Source organism: Jaculus jaculus, chromosome 17 (assembly GCF_020740685.1).
Source record: "Jaculus jaculus isolate mJacJac1 chromosome 17, mJacJac1.mat.Y.cur, whole genome shotgun sequence".
In the NCBI taxonomy this organism is placed as follows: domain Eukaryota; kingdom Metazoa; phylum Chordata; class Mammalia; order Rodentia; family Dipodidae; genus Jaculus; species Jaculus jaculus.
The window spans coordinates 6,797,898-6,814,918 of record NC_059118.1 but is presented as its reverse complement, the minus strand read 5'-3'; positions in this window follow the sequence as shown (position 1 = coordinate 6,814,918).

Here is a 17,021-nt window from a genome sequence, read left to right as displayed (position 1 = left end):
AGGATTTATTTTCATCCTTTTACAGATACATATCCAGTTTTCCCAGCACCATTTGCTGAAGAGGCTGTCTTTTCTCTAATGAGTATTTTTGGCATTTTTGTCGAATATCATGTGACTATAGCTACCTGGACTTAACTCTATTCTGTTCTATTGATCTACACATCTGTTCTTGTGACAGTACCATACTGTTTTTGTTACTATGGCTCTGTAATATAGGTTAAAATCGGGTATGGTGATACCACTAGCCTTATTTTTGTTGCTCCAAATTGTTTTAGATATTTGAGTTTTTTTTGTGCTTCCAAATGAATTTTTGGGTTCTTTTTTTCTATTTCTGTGAAAAATACCATTGGAATTTTGATAGGAATTACATTAAATGTGTAGCTTGCTTTCAGTAAGATTGCCATTTTCACAATATTGATTCTTCCAAATAAGAACAAGGGATGTCTTTCCATTTCCTAGTGTCTTCTGCAATTTCTCACTTGAGTGTTTTGAAGTTTTCCTTGCAGAGATTCTTCACTTCCTTGGTTAGGTTTATTCTAAGGTACTTTATTTTTTGATGAAATTCTAAATGGGAATGATTCTCTGATTTCATTCTCTGTTTGTTGTTAGCATATAGGAAGGCTACTGATTTCTGTGTGTTTATTTTGTGTCCTGCTACATGTAAATATATTAAATTTATCGATTTGCGTATGTTGAACCATCTTGCATCTCTGGATAAAGCCTACTTGGTCAGGGTGAATGATCTTTCTGATATACTCTTGTATTCTGTTTGCCAATATTTTGTTGAGAATTTTTTTACTTTAAATATTTTATTTATTTATTTGAGACAGAGAGAGGGAGAGAGAGATAGAAAGAGAGAATGGGCATGCCAGGGCCTCCAGCCACTGCAAATGAACTCCAGACGCATGTGCCACCTTGTACATCTGGCTTACATGGGACCTGGAGAATCAAACCTGGGTCCTTAGGCTTCACAGGCACGTGCCTTAACCGCTAAGCCATCTGTCCAGCCCTTGTTGAGAATTTTTGCATCTATGTTCATGAGAGAGATTGGTCTTAATTTTCTTTTTTTGTTATATCTTTGTCTGGTTTTGGTATCAGGGTGATACTGGCTTCATAGAAGGAGTTTAGTAGGATTCCTTCTTTTTCTATTTTATGAAAAATTTTAAGAAGCATTGGTGTTAGTTATTCCCTGAAGGTCTGGTAAAATTTACCAGTAATTACATCTGGGCCTGGACTTTTTTTAGTTGGGAGGTTTTTGATAACTGCTTGGATCTCCATGCTTGTTATAGTTCTATTTAAGTGGTTAATCTCATCTTGATTTAATTTAGGTAGGTCATATAAATAATGGAAATCATCCATTTCTTTCTGATTTTCCAATTTAGTGCAGTATGTTTTCATAGTATGTCCCTATGATTTTTTTAATTTCTCTAGTATCTGTTGTGATGCTGCCTTTTTCATCTTTAATTTTATTAATTTGTGACTCTTCCCTCTTTCTTTTGGTTAGACTTACTAACGTTTTATCAGTCTTGTTTATCCTTTCAAAGAACCAACTCTTTGTTTCATTGGTTCTTTAGGGTTTTTTTGTTTGTTTGTTTCTATTTCATTAATTTCTGCCCTAATCTTTATTATTTCTTCCCATCTACTGATTTTCGGTTTGCCTTGTTCTTTTTCCAAGGCTTTAAAATGAAGCATTAAGTTGTTTACTTGTGATCTTTTTTTTATTTTTTATTTTTATTCTTTTAATTTTTTCTAATTTCTTAATATAGGCACTTAAAGTTATAAATTTCCCTCTTAGAACTGCTTTCATTGTTTCCCAAAGGTTTTGGAATGTTGTGTTCTCATTATCATTTGACTCTATGAATTTTTTTATTTCCTTCTTGATTTCTTCATTGACCATTCATCATTTAGTAGTGTATGGTTTAGTTTCCATGATTTTGTGTATGCGCTGTAGCATTTCTTGCTATTGATTTGTAGTTTAGTCCCATTGTAATCAGATAGATTACAAGGAATTATTTCAATTTTTCTGTATTTGTTAAAATTTGCTTTGTATCCTAATATATGCTGCTAAAAAGAATGTATATTCTGCAGTATTTGGATGAAATGTCCTGTATATACGTTAGGTCCGTTTGTTCTACGACCTCATTTAATCCAGATGCCTCTCTGTTTTTGTTGTTGTTATTGGGTTTTTGTTTTTTTGGGTTTTTTTTTGCCATGATGACCTATCAACTGATGAGAGTGGGGTGTTGAAGTCCCCCACTACAACTGTATTTGGTGTTACCTGTGACCTTAGTACTAATAGCATTTGTTTGATGAGGTTGGGGGCCCCCATGTTAGGTGCATATATGTTTAGGATTGTAATGTCCTCCTCTTGGAGTATTCCTTTAATCAATATAAACTGACCTTCCTTATCTTTCCTAACTAGTGTTGGTCTGAAGTCTACCTTGTCAGATATTAGTATAGCAACCCCTGCTTGTTTTCTAGGCCCATTTGCTTAAAACACCATTTTCCAACCTTTCACTCTTAAGGTAGTGTTCATCCTTTGTAGAAAGGTAAGTTTCTTGGAGGCAACAAATCGAAGGAGCCTGCTTTTTAACCTTATCTGCAAACCTATGTATTTTGGTTGGGGCATTGAGGCCACTGATACTGAGTTATATTGAAAGGTGTGTATTTATTTTTGCCATTTTTCTTGTTTTGTAGCTCTTCCAGTTTTACTTTTGCTTTCTTATATTAGGTAGTATTTGAATACAGCTTGGTTTTTTCCAGGTTCCTTATATGTTTGCTTTTCTTTCTCTTCAGCATGGAGGACCCTGTCACGTATTTTCTCTGGAGCTGGTTTTGTATTCCTTTAGCCTGCTTTTGTTGTGGAATGTTCTTATTTCTCCATCTATTTGAATGGATAGCTTTGCAGGATAAAGTAATCTTGGTTGACAGTTGTTGTCTTTCAGAACTTGGAATATATCACTCCAAGCCCTTCTGGCTTTGAAAGTTTGTGTTGAGTAATCTGTGATCCTGATGAGCTTGCCTTTATTTTTGACTTGATTTTTCTCTCTAATTGCTTTCAATATATTTCCTTTGCTTTGTATGTTTGGTAGTTTAATTATAATATGGCGAGGAGAAGTTCTTTCCAAGTTTTGTCTGTTTGATGTTCGAAAGGATACCTGTATCTACATTGGCCTCTCTTTCCCAATTTGGGGGAAGTTTTCTTCTATGGTTTTGTTGAAAATACCTATTATTCCTTTGGAGTGAAATTCTTCTCCTTCTACTATACCCTGAATTTTTATGTTTGATCTTATCATAGTGTCCCAAATATCTTGAAATTCCTATTCATACTTTACTATTAGTTTGTCTTTCTCTTTGTTGGACTGTATTAGATTTGCCACCTGGTCTTCTAGTTTAGATATTCTGTTCTTTATCCATTCTACTGGTGAGATTTTCTTCAGAGTTTTTTATTTCACTGACTGAATTCTTCCTTGCTAGTAATTCTTATTCCTGTTCATACTTTACTATTAGTTTGTCTTTCTCTTTGTTGGACTGTATTAGATTTGCCACCTGGTCTTCTAGTTTAGATATTCTGTTCTTTATCCATTCTACTGGTGAGATTTTCTTCAGAGTTTTTTATTTCACTGACTGAATTCTTCCTTGCTAGTAATTCTTACTGGTTTTTCTTTATTATTTCTATTTCCTTATTTATGTCTTCTGTTGACCTCCTTATTTCATTGAATTGGTTTCCTGTGTCTTCTTTGATTCCTTTGTTTTCCTCTTTAATTTCTTTGAACGTATTTATAATCATTCTTTAGAAATCTTTCTCAGGCATTTACTCTAATTCAGTCTCACTGGAGGCCATTTCAGATTCATTTCACTTTTTGGTGAATTGTCTTGATTTTTCTGTGTGTCTTGTGTTATAATGTATAGATTTTTGCATCTTAGATTAATTTAATGCTTGGATTTTCTAATTATCTGCAGCATTATTAAATATATCAATCAATCTGATGCTATATATCTTCTGGGTAGGAGCTTAAAGTGCTAGGTGTGGCTCTTAAGACTCTCAGAGTGTCTACAAAAGTGACCCTGGGTGTTGGGTTTGCCTGGTATGAGAGTATTCAGGTAGGCTTAGTGGAACAAAATATAAGCAAATTATAAAATTTAACTAGACAGTGTACACATTCAATGAAAAACAGCACCAAGTATTTATGCAAGAATAGATATTATGACAACCAGATCCTCTAACAAAATCACAGACCCTAAGGATATGTGTTGCCCCAAATCCTTAATCCTGTCAAGTGGGAGTCTGAGATTTATGTTGAGGGTTCCAAGTCAGCTTGTGACCAAGTGAGAATGGAAGAGGAAACAAAGGCACTATGAATCAGGAAGCAACAAATGACAAACCCAAAATACAGGTTTTTACAAATGGCAAATCTGATCATCCATCAGATTTAAGATATAATTTACCCTGACCTGGAAGGCGCAATTAGCACTTCTGATTCAAGCCTATATGCCAAGCTTCTTTGGCAGGTACTGACCTGGTGTGATCCCAGTTACCTTTTAGGATGGTTTTGGTCTCAATCATGCTATGCGCCTGCTTGGGTCCCTCTTTGCTGCGCTGTGGGCTCAGGTAGGCTGGCCGGTCACTGCTGTGATCGCCTGTGCGGGGTGCTGTGTAGGTGCGCTCCCTTCCCCAGGTCTCTGGTGCTTGCTGGCGCTTGTACTGGTGGTGGGGGAGGGGAGACTGAGGCTGTGGATGGTGGCTGACGTTCTCCTGCTGGTCCTGGAGATCCGCTCCATTGATCCCGGCCGTCCTCCCTTCACGTTTCTTGATTTTGCGAGGAGGCTGGTGTGATTGAAAACCTCCCCTCACCTGACTCTTCCTGCAGCTCAGGCCGAGCCTTGTGGCTGTGGCCACCGGGACCTGGTGCTTCTGCTGCTGGAGCCACCTCTTCCTGCTTCTCTGGGCTCTAGAAGCTCTGGATCTCTCCTACTTCTCTGCTGCAGTTGATAATTTCTTACATACCTCACTTTTTAGTACAGTGTATTTTGCTGGGCTTGTTTTTGGCTTTTTCTCCTGTAGGCTGCTTTGGCGTGGTTCCTACGCTGCCATCTTAACCAGAATTCCTCAGCCTTTTATGCACAGGATCAGATAATAAGCACACTTGGTGTGGTGCTTTGATTCAGGTGTCCCCCATAAACTTAGGTGTTCTGAATGTTCATCTCCCCAGCTAATGGCAGTTGGGAATTAACACCTCCTGGAAACAGTATATTGTTGAGGGCAGGCTTATGGGTGTTATAGCCAGTGTCCCCTTGCCAGTGTTTTGCACCCTCTCCTGTTTGTATGGTCTACCCGATGTTGGCCAGGAGGTGATGTCCACCTTCTGCTCATGCCATCATGGAGCTTCCCCCTCGAGCCTGTAAGGCAAAACAAACCTTTTTCCCCACAGGCTGTTCTTGGTCGGGTGATTTCTGCCAGCAGTGTGAACCTGACTGCAACACTTGGTCTTGTTGGCCAACTTCCATTGTAGTGCCGTAGGCAATGCATAAATGAATGAACACAGCTCTGTTTCAATAAAACTTTATTATAAAAGTAAGTGGTGTGCTGGGTTTGACTGAGACAGAAGCATGATATGGGGAGTGGCAGCCGGTTCATAGCTTGTTTCCCCTTAGTGTGGGATGTATTATGTCTTTCAAAAATGGGTGTGGCAAGAGTTGTTGTGACATTTCCTCAGGTTACTTTCAGCAGTGAGAAGGAAAAACTTGACTGTGTAGCACCTTGGGCTCAGATAAGACCGTTTTCCAGAGATCTCCTGTAACTGTTTCTGAGTGACAGCTAGGATATGCGAGTTTTTCCAACAGTGGCTAAGAGGACACATGGACCTCACAGCGTACTGCTTGATGGGTACTTTCTCTTCCACTTTTGGCTACATACAGACAGAGAAAGAAAAGCTTATGATGGCCCTCAGCCACTGAACAAAACTGTGATGCCAGCACTCAAATCCAGACCTGGGCTCTGACCCCAGGGCTGTGTCCAAGAGATTATGACTACAGTCCACAAAAACGTTGATACAGTAACTTTCTTGCCAAGAAACCAGCATTTCTCTTTGAAAGGTGGTAGATGCCAGTAAGTTGTTATTTTAGGAAAATTTTGGCCAAAATTTCACGTGAAGTCAGTGGAATTTGTAGCCACTTTGTTCTGGTTGGGTGCATATGAATTTTGGTAGAGAATGACTGTGCCTATTGTTGACAATGACTGAATTTGGCATTCCTAAATTAAAGGGCAAAAACATTATTTTCTGATGTATATAGTAGCCTTCCTCCCTCCCTTTTTCAAACACCTTTGGGCCATGAAGTCTCTGTTGACAGAAGAGCACGTGAGCCGTGAGGGTCCTGGTGCCTCCTTTCCCTGCTGCGGGCTCCAGGGGATGACTCGGGCTCATCTGTGGTCTCCTCTCTAGTAAGCGAGGGCTAGCAGGCTACCTACTAAAGTGCTCCTGCTAACGTTTATTCTTGATCTCTGAAAAACAAAACAAAACAAAAAGCTTTTTTCTCTCTCTCTCTGATTCTGGAAGAAGTTTAGGGCCATTGTAGACTAAATTTCTCCATTTGAATATGTAGGAAATTTGGCCACCCCTCTTTCGATCTCTGCTTCCTGAGTATAGATGTGACGGGACGAGCTGGTTTGCCGCTGCTGTTGCCATGCCTTCCCCACCACGCTGGGAAGTAGAAGGCGCCCGGAAGTGTTAGGTGAGAGTAAGAACCCCTGGGGCAGCGCTGCCTGCAGCTGGGGCGCTGAGCTCCAGGGACGCAGCTTCCATGAGCTCTGTCCGTTCTGCTGCTCCCCACGCGCTGCCCTGCCCTGAGCAGTGTCCTGTCCTTCCCCCGCCTGGCTAGCTGACAGCCACCACTCAGCAAGCCTGTCCGTGTACTCCCACCCTTCAGTGCTCTGGCTCATACAGGCCAAGGCTAACGGTCCCTCAAGTCACCAGCAGCAAGGTGATCATCTTGCTTCCTGGCCCCGGAGCCAGCAGGGCTTGAGGTTCGTGAGGTGACCCACCAGTGACCCAGGACTCTTACTTGCCAGTGTGATGAGAAGGGACAACGAACGCACTTCGTCCTGCTGAAGTCAGCCATAACTGCGCAGGCCGGCCTCCTTGGCTCTTCCCTTTACCTCCACGCCGCCCAGTCTTGTTTCTGTTGAGTGGATTCTCTCAGGGTTGAATTAATCCCACCACCAGAGTTACCTGGCTGTGATCCACACTCACACCATGAGCAACTGCCCTACAGAGTCATCCTGTGTGGTCTGCACTTGGGCCCTGGGCTCTGGCCCATCACAGATCTGTGAGGATTATCAGGGAGGGGGTGGAACTGGTTGTGGGGCCTCACCTGTGTGTTTGAAGTTAATCCTATTGCTACAAAATGAAACTGCATGGACCCTCCACTTCCATCATGGCTGACTCTGAGCTGATGCCAACAGAATGTGAGTGGAGCCCAGATGTGTCTGCTGCAAGCTTTGGTCCCAAGCAGAAGTAGTAAAACTTCCCCAGCATGGGAAAAAAGAAGCAGGACTTGGCCCATGTAAGTAGATAGATAAGCTGCCCAAGAGTGATAAAAGCTGGGCCTGTACTGTGTGAGTATGTGGCCATCTGGTTCTTGTCACTGGAGTGATACCCTGTGTGAGTATGTAGTCATCCAGTTCACACAACTGGAGTGATGCCACACCCTGTGTGAGTATGTAGTCATTCAGTTCACACAACTGGAGTGATGCCACACCCTGAGTGAGTATGTAGTCATCCAGTTCACACTACTGGAGTGATGCCACACCCTGTGTGAGTATGTAGTCATCCAGTTCACACTACTGGAGTGATGCCACACCCTGTGTGAGTATGCGGTCATCAGAGTCACACCACTGGAGTGATACCAGAACCCCAAGCAAGAAACACAATGTAAGCACTGCTCTTGGGACCTTCAGAAACCCAGCCTGAGGGGCTGGAGAGATGGCCTAGCGGTTAAGCACTTGCCTATGAAGCCTAAGGACCCTGGTTCAAGGCTTGATTCCCCAGGACCCACGTTAGCCAGATGCACAAGGGGGTGCACACATCTGGAGTTTGCAATGGCTGGCAGCCCTGGCACACCCATTCTCTCTCTCTATATATATATATATATATATACCTGCCTCTCCCCCGCCCCTCCCTCTCTGTCACTCTTAAATAAATAAATAAAAATGAACAAAAAATTTAAAAAAAAGAAACCCAGCCTGGGCAAGCAGGAAGCTCCCCTGTGGAGAAATCTACCCACAATGTGCTGGAGCTCCCTTAGAGAGTTAACCTACCAACAGTGAGCTAGGAGAGCATCTGAGCATTGACAAGAAGCACACTCAGGAAGGAACAGCAGCAAATGCACAAAGAGAATTACCACTCCCCAAGCAAGAGAAGATGAACCACTTGGGAGAGATGTTAGCATACATGTACAGAGGAAAACGCCGGCATTAGGAGAGCAAAAGGGAGCACCACACTGAGTGGAAGGGTTACCCACGCTTTTTAAGATGAGGACAGGGAACATGGGAGATGTCCACGGTGGAAGGAACAGCAAAGTCCAGGCGAGGGATAGGTGGGTTTGTGTGTGAGTGTGAACTCAGCAGGTGAGAGCTGACAGCACAGAGTCCATGAAGCACTGCAAGGTGAGGCCAGAAGCAACACTCCAGAACGCTCAAGGTCACATGTTCCTTGCTAATTTCCTCATCCTAAAGCATAACAAGCAACAACTTCAGCATGGTCCCAGCTGCTTTTAGCTCAAAGCCATTTTATCTTCTTTCTTGAAATTCTGGGGTCACTTTTGCAGCTGGTATATTAGAACAGCAGCTTTGCCAGTGTCGACTCAGAAAAATGAAATGCAGTCTGGAGAAGATGGATTAGTAGTTAAGGCATTTGCCTGAAAAGCCAAAGGACCCCAGTTCAATCCCCAGGTCCCACATTAGTCAGATGCACAAGGTGGTACATGCATCTGGAATTGGTTTGCAGCAGCTGGAAGCCCTGGAGCACCCATTTTCTCTCCCTCTCTTTCTATCTCTATCTCATCCTCTTCTCTCTCTCAAATAAATAAATAAAATATATTTTTAAAATTTAAAAAAAATGAAATGTACACAGGGTGTGCCCTTGCTCATGCCGAATGCAATGTGTAAAGTCAACTGGACTTCTCAGAGGGAGGACAGAAGAGCTGTCTGTAGTCCAACTTGTTCGTTGGAGGTATGTGCACCCCACTGCTTGCTGCCTGAGTCCAAGAAAATGAAGTCATAGCCAGATGGCCGGTGCCACCAAGCTTCACAAGCAAGGATTTGGACCAACCCCCAGGCCTGTTGGCCTACTGCTCAGTTGCTCAGTTCTGGCTGAACTAATCCATGAACAGATCCTGCCCAGGACATGGAACAGCTGAGCCACATCCAGCTCAAGGTGTGAGTGACCAGTGGGATCAGCTGAGTGACTGGAGAATGTCCTACAGAAGGAGAGTGATGCTGTTGCCTTTTGAGGACTTATCAGCTCTCCTTTCTCTTGGTTGCTGAGAAGGTGCCAAAGCCAGGCTTTCTCCCTCTGATAACTTTCCCTGCATCCAACTAGAGCTCATGCAAGGACTTACCACCACAGGCTCTCCTGCAGGGAGGCTGGTCTTGGCTGGCTGTCTGATATGGCAAGGCTTTTGTCTGTGATGTATATGTAAAAAGGCTAGGGGCTGTAAGTGGGGATATAGAAAAGGGTTTGAAGGCTTGAGAGATGGCTTAGCGGCTAAGGCACTTACTTGACTGCAAAGCCTATGGACCCATGTTCGACTCTAGATCCCACATAAGCCAGATGCACAAAGGTGAGGCAAGGTCACACATGCCCACTAGGTGGCACAAACATCTGGAGTTTTCAGTGTCTGGGGCCCTGGTGTGCCAATTCTCTCTCTCTAGTAAAATAAAATAAAATAAAATAAAACCCCATGGGAGCTTAAAAAAAAGAAAATGGTTTGAAACCCAAGCAGTCCCAATTCTCCCAGAATGCCTTTCAGGGATGCAGCTAGCCCCTGCTGGTTCCTGTGGCAGACATACTTGTCCACTCTTGTCTAAGTTATCTATTGTCATAATAAATGCAGCATAAGAATCCACTAGAGGGCTGGAGAGATGGCTCAGCAGTTAAGCGTTTGCCTATGAAGCCTAAGGACCCCAGTTCGAAGCTTGATTCCCCAGGACCTATGTTAGCCAGATGTACAAGGGGGTGCATGCGTCTGGAGTTCATTTGCAGTGGCTGGAGGCCCTGGCGCGCCCATTCTCTCTCTGTCTCTGTCTCTCTCTCTCTCTCTGCCTCTTTCTCCCTCTGTCTGTTGCTCCCAAATAAATAAATAAATAAAATTTAAAAAAAAAAAGAATCCACTAGAATTCAGTAGTTCAAAACAAGTATCTAACTCCAGAGGGTCTTCATGTCTGTGGTTCAAAGTGGACAGTTCTGGTTTGGGCTGGGCTCCCTCATCTGGTGTGATCAGGGGGTACTGGGTATAGGTTAGTGACTCTCCTGTTGGGATCAGCTGCTTTAGGACAGTCTGCTGGAGAAACTCAATGGCAGACATAACTCTGGATATCTGTAATCTTTGCATAAGTAAGCCAGCTATGTTCTCATGGTGAGGGCAGAAATGGTGACCTGTGAGCCTCTTTGACTCTTCTGTGTCTTATCCTTAGCCCAGCTGAGAATGAACACCATCTCCTGATACAAGGAACCCAAAAGTCACAGCATGTGACATATGTGACTTCCAGGGTTAGATGGCCAATTAGGAGCTGCCTCCATGGGACTGTGACCCATCAGGATAGCAAAGGAAAGACTACATTCTGAAGAGAGGAAGATGGAAAGAGAAACAGGAATCTAGGAGGAGGTAACGGGACAGCGGAGAAGCCTGGGGAATCAGAAGAGCACACTGAAGGGGTAGGACAAGGTCCACAGCTTCAGCCAGGCTGTCTACTGGGGAGTGGAAGCCAAAGCCTTAACCACAGGCGTGCGTGTCAACTCAGAAACGGGAAACCAAATCACCGTGATCCGTCCAAAAGACAACAGCTCCTCAGCACCCAAACCCAGAGATCCTGAACAGTTGAAATACTGGCCAAAATTTTGCCAAGTTTGACTCTAAAATGATCATTTGGGCCGGAAAGGTGGCTTAGCGGTTAAGGCGCTTGCCTGCAAAGCCAAAGGACCCAGGTTCCATTCCCCAGCACCCATGTAAACCAGATGTACGAGGTGGCATGTGCATCTAGCGTTCATTTGCAGTGGCTGGAGGCCCTGGCGTGCCCATGCTCTCCCTCTGTCACTGCACCTTTCTCTCTCTAACAAACAACATATAAAAGATGTATTTTGAAAAATGATAATTTATTTCAGAGAAGATACAAATAGGGAGATAAATGAAGTAAGGATGTCAACTTGGGATCAGGACAAGAAATTAAGCAGTATTAATGAGAAAATTCATCAAAGAAGCTGCAATGAAAACAAAAAGGCATACGTTAGAAATGAAAAACTCAAGAAATCAAAGATAATGGGAAACATCACCAACAGGCAATATGAACAAAAGAAATATCAGAGATTGAAGACAATACAGGGATTGCGGAATATTCAAATAGTCATGACCATAACTTTCAATAATCCAGACAAAGTCAAGAAACTAAATAAAAGACTCAGAAGTAGAAGGTGGGATATAAAATAAAGGCATAGAAAACCTATTCAATGAAATTCTGGCTAAAAATAACCAAAATCTACATTCAACACAAGACTCCAACCTCTAAGCACAAGAGCATCTAGAACCCGAAACAGAAGCAACCAGTAAGGAGCTCTCCACAGCAAGTTAGGGAAAACACTGACTACAGAGGAAGGAAGCCGTGTTAGAATCCTCATGAGAAAATCACCAACTCTCTTAGAAAAGAAACTTCATCCCAAAAACATCAGATTTCTGGTCCAGAACTATAAAAGCCAGGAAAAATGTTGGTCATATTTCAGTCCTGAAAAATAAATATTAACCAAGCTTACTATACCCAGAAAAGTCATCTTCTAAAAAAATCAGTTGAAAAATACCAAAAAAAAAAAAAAACCCACTCCAAAGTAAGCAAAAAACCTTCCAAAATGAAACAATTCGTGACCAAAAGCCAACATTGCAGAACTTTCATAAAACAAACACTGCTGGACATAAAGAGATAGAATACTTCATGCCATCCATATACAGATCATACAGTAACTCAAATTCAAGGGTAAACTTCATAGATGAAATGGACTTAGCAGACATCTCTACAATATTTCATTCAACAGCTGTGTAATATGCCTTCTTCTCAGAACTTGGAACTTTCTCAAAAGCATCATATTTGAGGCCATAAAGCAATTCTTAAGTCTTAACAAATACAAAGGAGCCCAAACAATGTTGTGTATTTTATTAGGTCATAATGGATAAAATGAGCAATCAGTGGCAAAAACAAAAAAAAAAACAAAAAAACACAGAAACTATAAATACATGGAGATTGTGCAAAGCACTCCTGAAAACTCAGTGCCTCACTGAAAAAGTCTCTAGCATCACATGAAAATGAAAGCATAGCCTATGGGAGCCACTGGAAACAGAAGAGACAGTTACACAGGGGAAGTTCATCAATGTGAGTGCTCACGTAAAAATGCCAGAAAGCCGGAAATGGTAGCGTATGCCTGTAATCATCCTAGCACTCAAGAGGAAGAGGCAAGAGGGTCACGGCCAATTCAAGGCCCATCTGCGCTGCCCAGCCAGCCAGGGTTACCTAGCAAGATCAAGTTTCAAAAGGAGAGCTACAGGCTGGAGAGATGGCTTAGGGGGTAAGGCGCTTGCCTGCAAAGCCTAAGGACCCATGTTTGACTCACCAGATCCCACGTAAGCCAGATGCACAACATGATGCATGCACAAGGTTGCACATGAGCACAAGGTGTCACAAGTGTCCAGAGCCCCTGGTGTGCCAATTCTCTCTCGCTCTCTCACTCTCTTGTTCTCACTCATTAAAAAAAAAATGCCAGGCTGTTGGACTTGCCTCCAAAACAAACCAAAACAAAAATAACAGCAACCGAAAAAGAATATTCGAAGAGAACTCAAATGAATAATGTAATGATATACTCCACAGTCTTTGAAAAACAAAAACAAGCTAAACTCAGATTAGCAAAATAAAAGGATTTTTTTTTTTATTTTTTATTTATTTATTTGAGAGCGACAGACATAGAGAGAAAGACAGATAGAGGGAAAGAGAGAATGGGCGCGCCAGGGCTTCCAGCCTCTGCAAACGAACTCCAGACGCGTGCGCCCCCTTGTGCATCTGGCTAACGTGGGACCTGGGGAACCAAGCCTCGAACCGGGGTCCTTAGGCTTCACAGGCAAGCGCTTAACCGCTAAGCCATCTCTCCAGCCCAAAGGATTTTTTTTTTAAAGAAAGAAACATATTAATGAAATGGAGACAAAAAGAATACAGAGAATCAATGAAACAAATAGTTGATTCTTTGGAAAGATAAACAAGATTGACAAATCTTGGTGAAAGGACCAAAACAGAATAGGGGCTAGGGACATAGCTCAGTTGGCAAAAAGTTTGTCTTATAAGCATGAGGACCTGAGTTTGTTCCACAGAACCCATTTTTTAAAAAGCAGAGATCCAGAGGCTCCTTAGAGCTCATCACTGAAGTAGACTTAAAACTCACCCAACACTGCTCGGGGAATTTTGCAGAAGACGGAGTGGAAAGATTGTAAGAGCCACAGGTTGAGACATCATGCCCACAGGCATACCCTCGGCCCCCCCCCCCAAAATAACTGCTGCTCCCACAATGCACAACATACAAGCTCATAGGGAATACCTCCAACCCCACTGAGGAGGGTCCCCAGTGGAATGGGGTCAGGGATGAAGGAAAAGAGGGTCCCAACACATGATGTATCCATACAAAATTTGTATGCAAACAATTCAAAATGGATCAAAGACTTTAATCCATGGCCTGAAACTTTGAAACTGTTAGGGGAAAACACTCCAAGGTCTAGATTGCAAGGGCTTTCTGAAGTGAACACCTATAGCTCATGAAATAGCAGGAATTCACAAATGGGAGCACATAATATTCAAATGCCTCAGCACAGGAAAAGAAACAAAGGAAAAATTCTCCCATTTCTCTAGAACTGGAGAAAATTATTCACCAGGTAGTATCTAGAATACATAACGATATACCACCTTACATAGCTCCTGAATGGCTTCCTTACTTTATTCATCTGCTTGTTTGAGTCCTCTTCAAAGTCACTGGTCACTTTCAAAGGAGGACTTTGAATTATCTGGCATTTCAACTATCTCACTGTCTTTGGATTCAGTTATTGAGGAGTCGAGAGCCCGTGGAGGTGTCCTTTCAACTCCAGACCGTCCGGAGCCGTAAGATGATAAATTTGTGGAGGGCTGGAGAGCTGGCTTAGTGGTTAAGGCGTTTGCTTGCAACGCCAAAGGACCCAGGCTCAATTCCCCAGAACCCACATAAGCCAGATACACAAAGTGGCACATACATCTGGAGTTCTTTTGAAGTGGCTGGAGGTCCTGGCACACCCATTCTCTCCCTCCCCCTTCCTCTCCCTTCTGCCTCTTCCTTTCTCTCAAAGAAATAAAAAATGAACTATTAAAAGCATGTAAGGGCCAGAAGATGGTGAGGAGTGCGATGGGACGCTGTCTTCTGGACGTGAAGCGACCTCATCGCTGTTGTCATTGCTGTCCCAGGCCTGACAGCGGAGGCCCCGTCAATGTTCCCACACGGACAGTGTTGCGCTTACTTTCGCATTGCTGGGACACAGCGCCTGACCCGAAGCAGCAGATGGGAGGCTTATTCTGCTTACACTCTCTAGGGAAAGCTCCGTGATAGCAGGGGAAAGCATGGAGAGCAGAGGCTGGGCACCACCTCTGCCACAGCAGGTGGGGCACAGCAGGAAGCTGACTCTAGCAAGGGGGAGCTGGCTGCAGCACCCCTACACCCGTTCCTAACAATGCATCTCCTCCAGCAAGACTCCACTCCAACTGGCCATCAGCTTGGGACCAAGCACCCAAAACACATGAGTCAACAGGGCAGGCTGGATTCCAACCACCACAGATGATGAAATAAAATCAAAATAAAAATGGACTAATTGGGCGGGAGGTGAGGGGACAACAAGAAGCAATGGGAGGAGATTATGATCAACATTCATCGTGTTGAGAAACACTGATGCACAGATGCACACATACACATACACTTGCATATTTACACAGTAATAAATTTATTGAGATCTAATTCATGTTTGATAATTGTCCATGAAAGTTAAATTTTAAAATGCTGAACATACCCAGTTCTTCCAAAAGTCCCCTCTCCCCTTTTGTAATCCTTTTATTTTATTATTAATTTTTTATTTTTATTTATTTATTTGACAGAGAAAGAGGGAAAGAGAGAGGGAGAAAGGAAGAAAGAATGGGCACACCAGGGCCTCCAGCCACTGCAAACGAACTCCAGACACATGTGCTCCCTTTTGCCTCTGGCTTATGTGGGTCCTAGGGAATCGAACCTCGGTCCAATGGCTTTACAGGCAAACGCCTTAACCGCTAAGCCATCCCTCCAGCCCCCTTTTGTAATTCTTTTCTCTCCCATCTTGCTGCCCACCCCATCCTAATCCTTGATAACCACTGGCCTGCTCTCTGGCACCTCACATCAGCTAGTTTCGTGGAGGCTTGTACAAATGGAATCACACCATACATTACTTTCTCTGCCTTGTTTTACCTTTGTTACTTTGAGATTCACTTGTGTTATTGCATGTTTATTTACTTTTTTCTGTGGCTGGGTGGGTGTGGTGTTTTGAATATGAAATGCACCCTCCCCCCACAGCCCCCGCCATGGGCTCACGTGTTTGAACACTTGGGTCCCCATCTGGTGGTGCTGCTCGGGACGGTGACAGCTGTGAGCAGGCGAGCCCTGCTGGAAGGAGTGTGTCACTGGAGACGGGACTTTAGATTTTATAAGTCAAGATCCCAACCGGGCATTCTCTTCTGGCATCTGCCTACACGTACATGGGGCACGTGTATCTGTACACACATGTGCATACATCATACACATGCACACATGCATGAATATAAAAAACAAAAAGGAAGGGGTAGAGAGAAGGCTTTTTGGTGAAGACATTGGCCTGCAAATCCTAAGGGCCCAAGTTTGATTCCCCAGTACCCACTTAAGCCAGATGCACAAGGTGGTGCATGCATCTGGAGTTTATTGCCCGGCACACCCATTCTCTCTCAAATAAATAAATAATTTTGGGGGAGCTAAGGTAGGATCTCACTCTAGCCCAGGCTGACCTGGAATTCACTATGTATTCTCAGGATGGCCTCGAACTCACAGCGATTCTCCTGCCTCCCAAGTGCTGAGATTAAAGGCGTGTACCACCATGCCTGACAAAATAAAATATTTTTAAAAAGAAACAAAGCTTGGTGGGAGAAAGGCTAAGGAGGGAACAGAGAGAGGTCTGTTGGGGCAGAGGTCAAGATCAGGGAGCCAACCTTCACAGAGAGCGTCCTTGGCATGCCAAGAACGGGGTGTGCCTTCCTCAGCCTTACAGCTGCTGGGGGCCGGCAGTGCCTCTTCATCATCCTCTCCTCACTCGCTTAAAGAGGCATTTCATGTAAGTGCTGGAGCCTGGAGACTTGTCACGTTGAGTGAGGCCTACAGGCACAAGTCCAAGCACGAAATCAAGCGGGATGTCTGGATATTTCGCATAAAAATATTTGCTAAATTAACTCCATGAAGATCTCTTAAGCATACTTGAAATGTCAAATATGTTCTCAAAATGTCATAATCTGGGAAGTCATTGAGATAAGCAAAGGGCCACAGGAGAGTACAACATGGACCTTGTCGCTCAGGCCTGTGTGGGGGACACTCGTGGTGACATGAGGTCACACTGGGTAGCTCGAGTGTCAGCTGTTGGGCCTTTGTCTTTGAACACACACCTTCCGTTTGGGTCCACCTGGCCTTGCAGCTGGCTGCGGCCCTGAG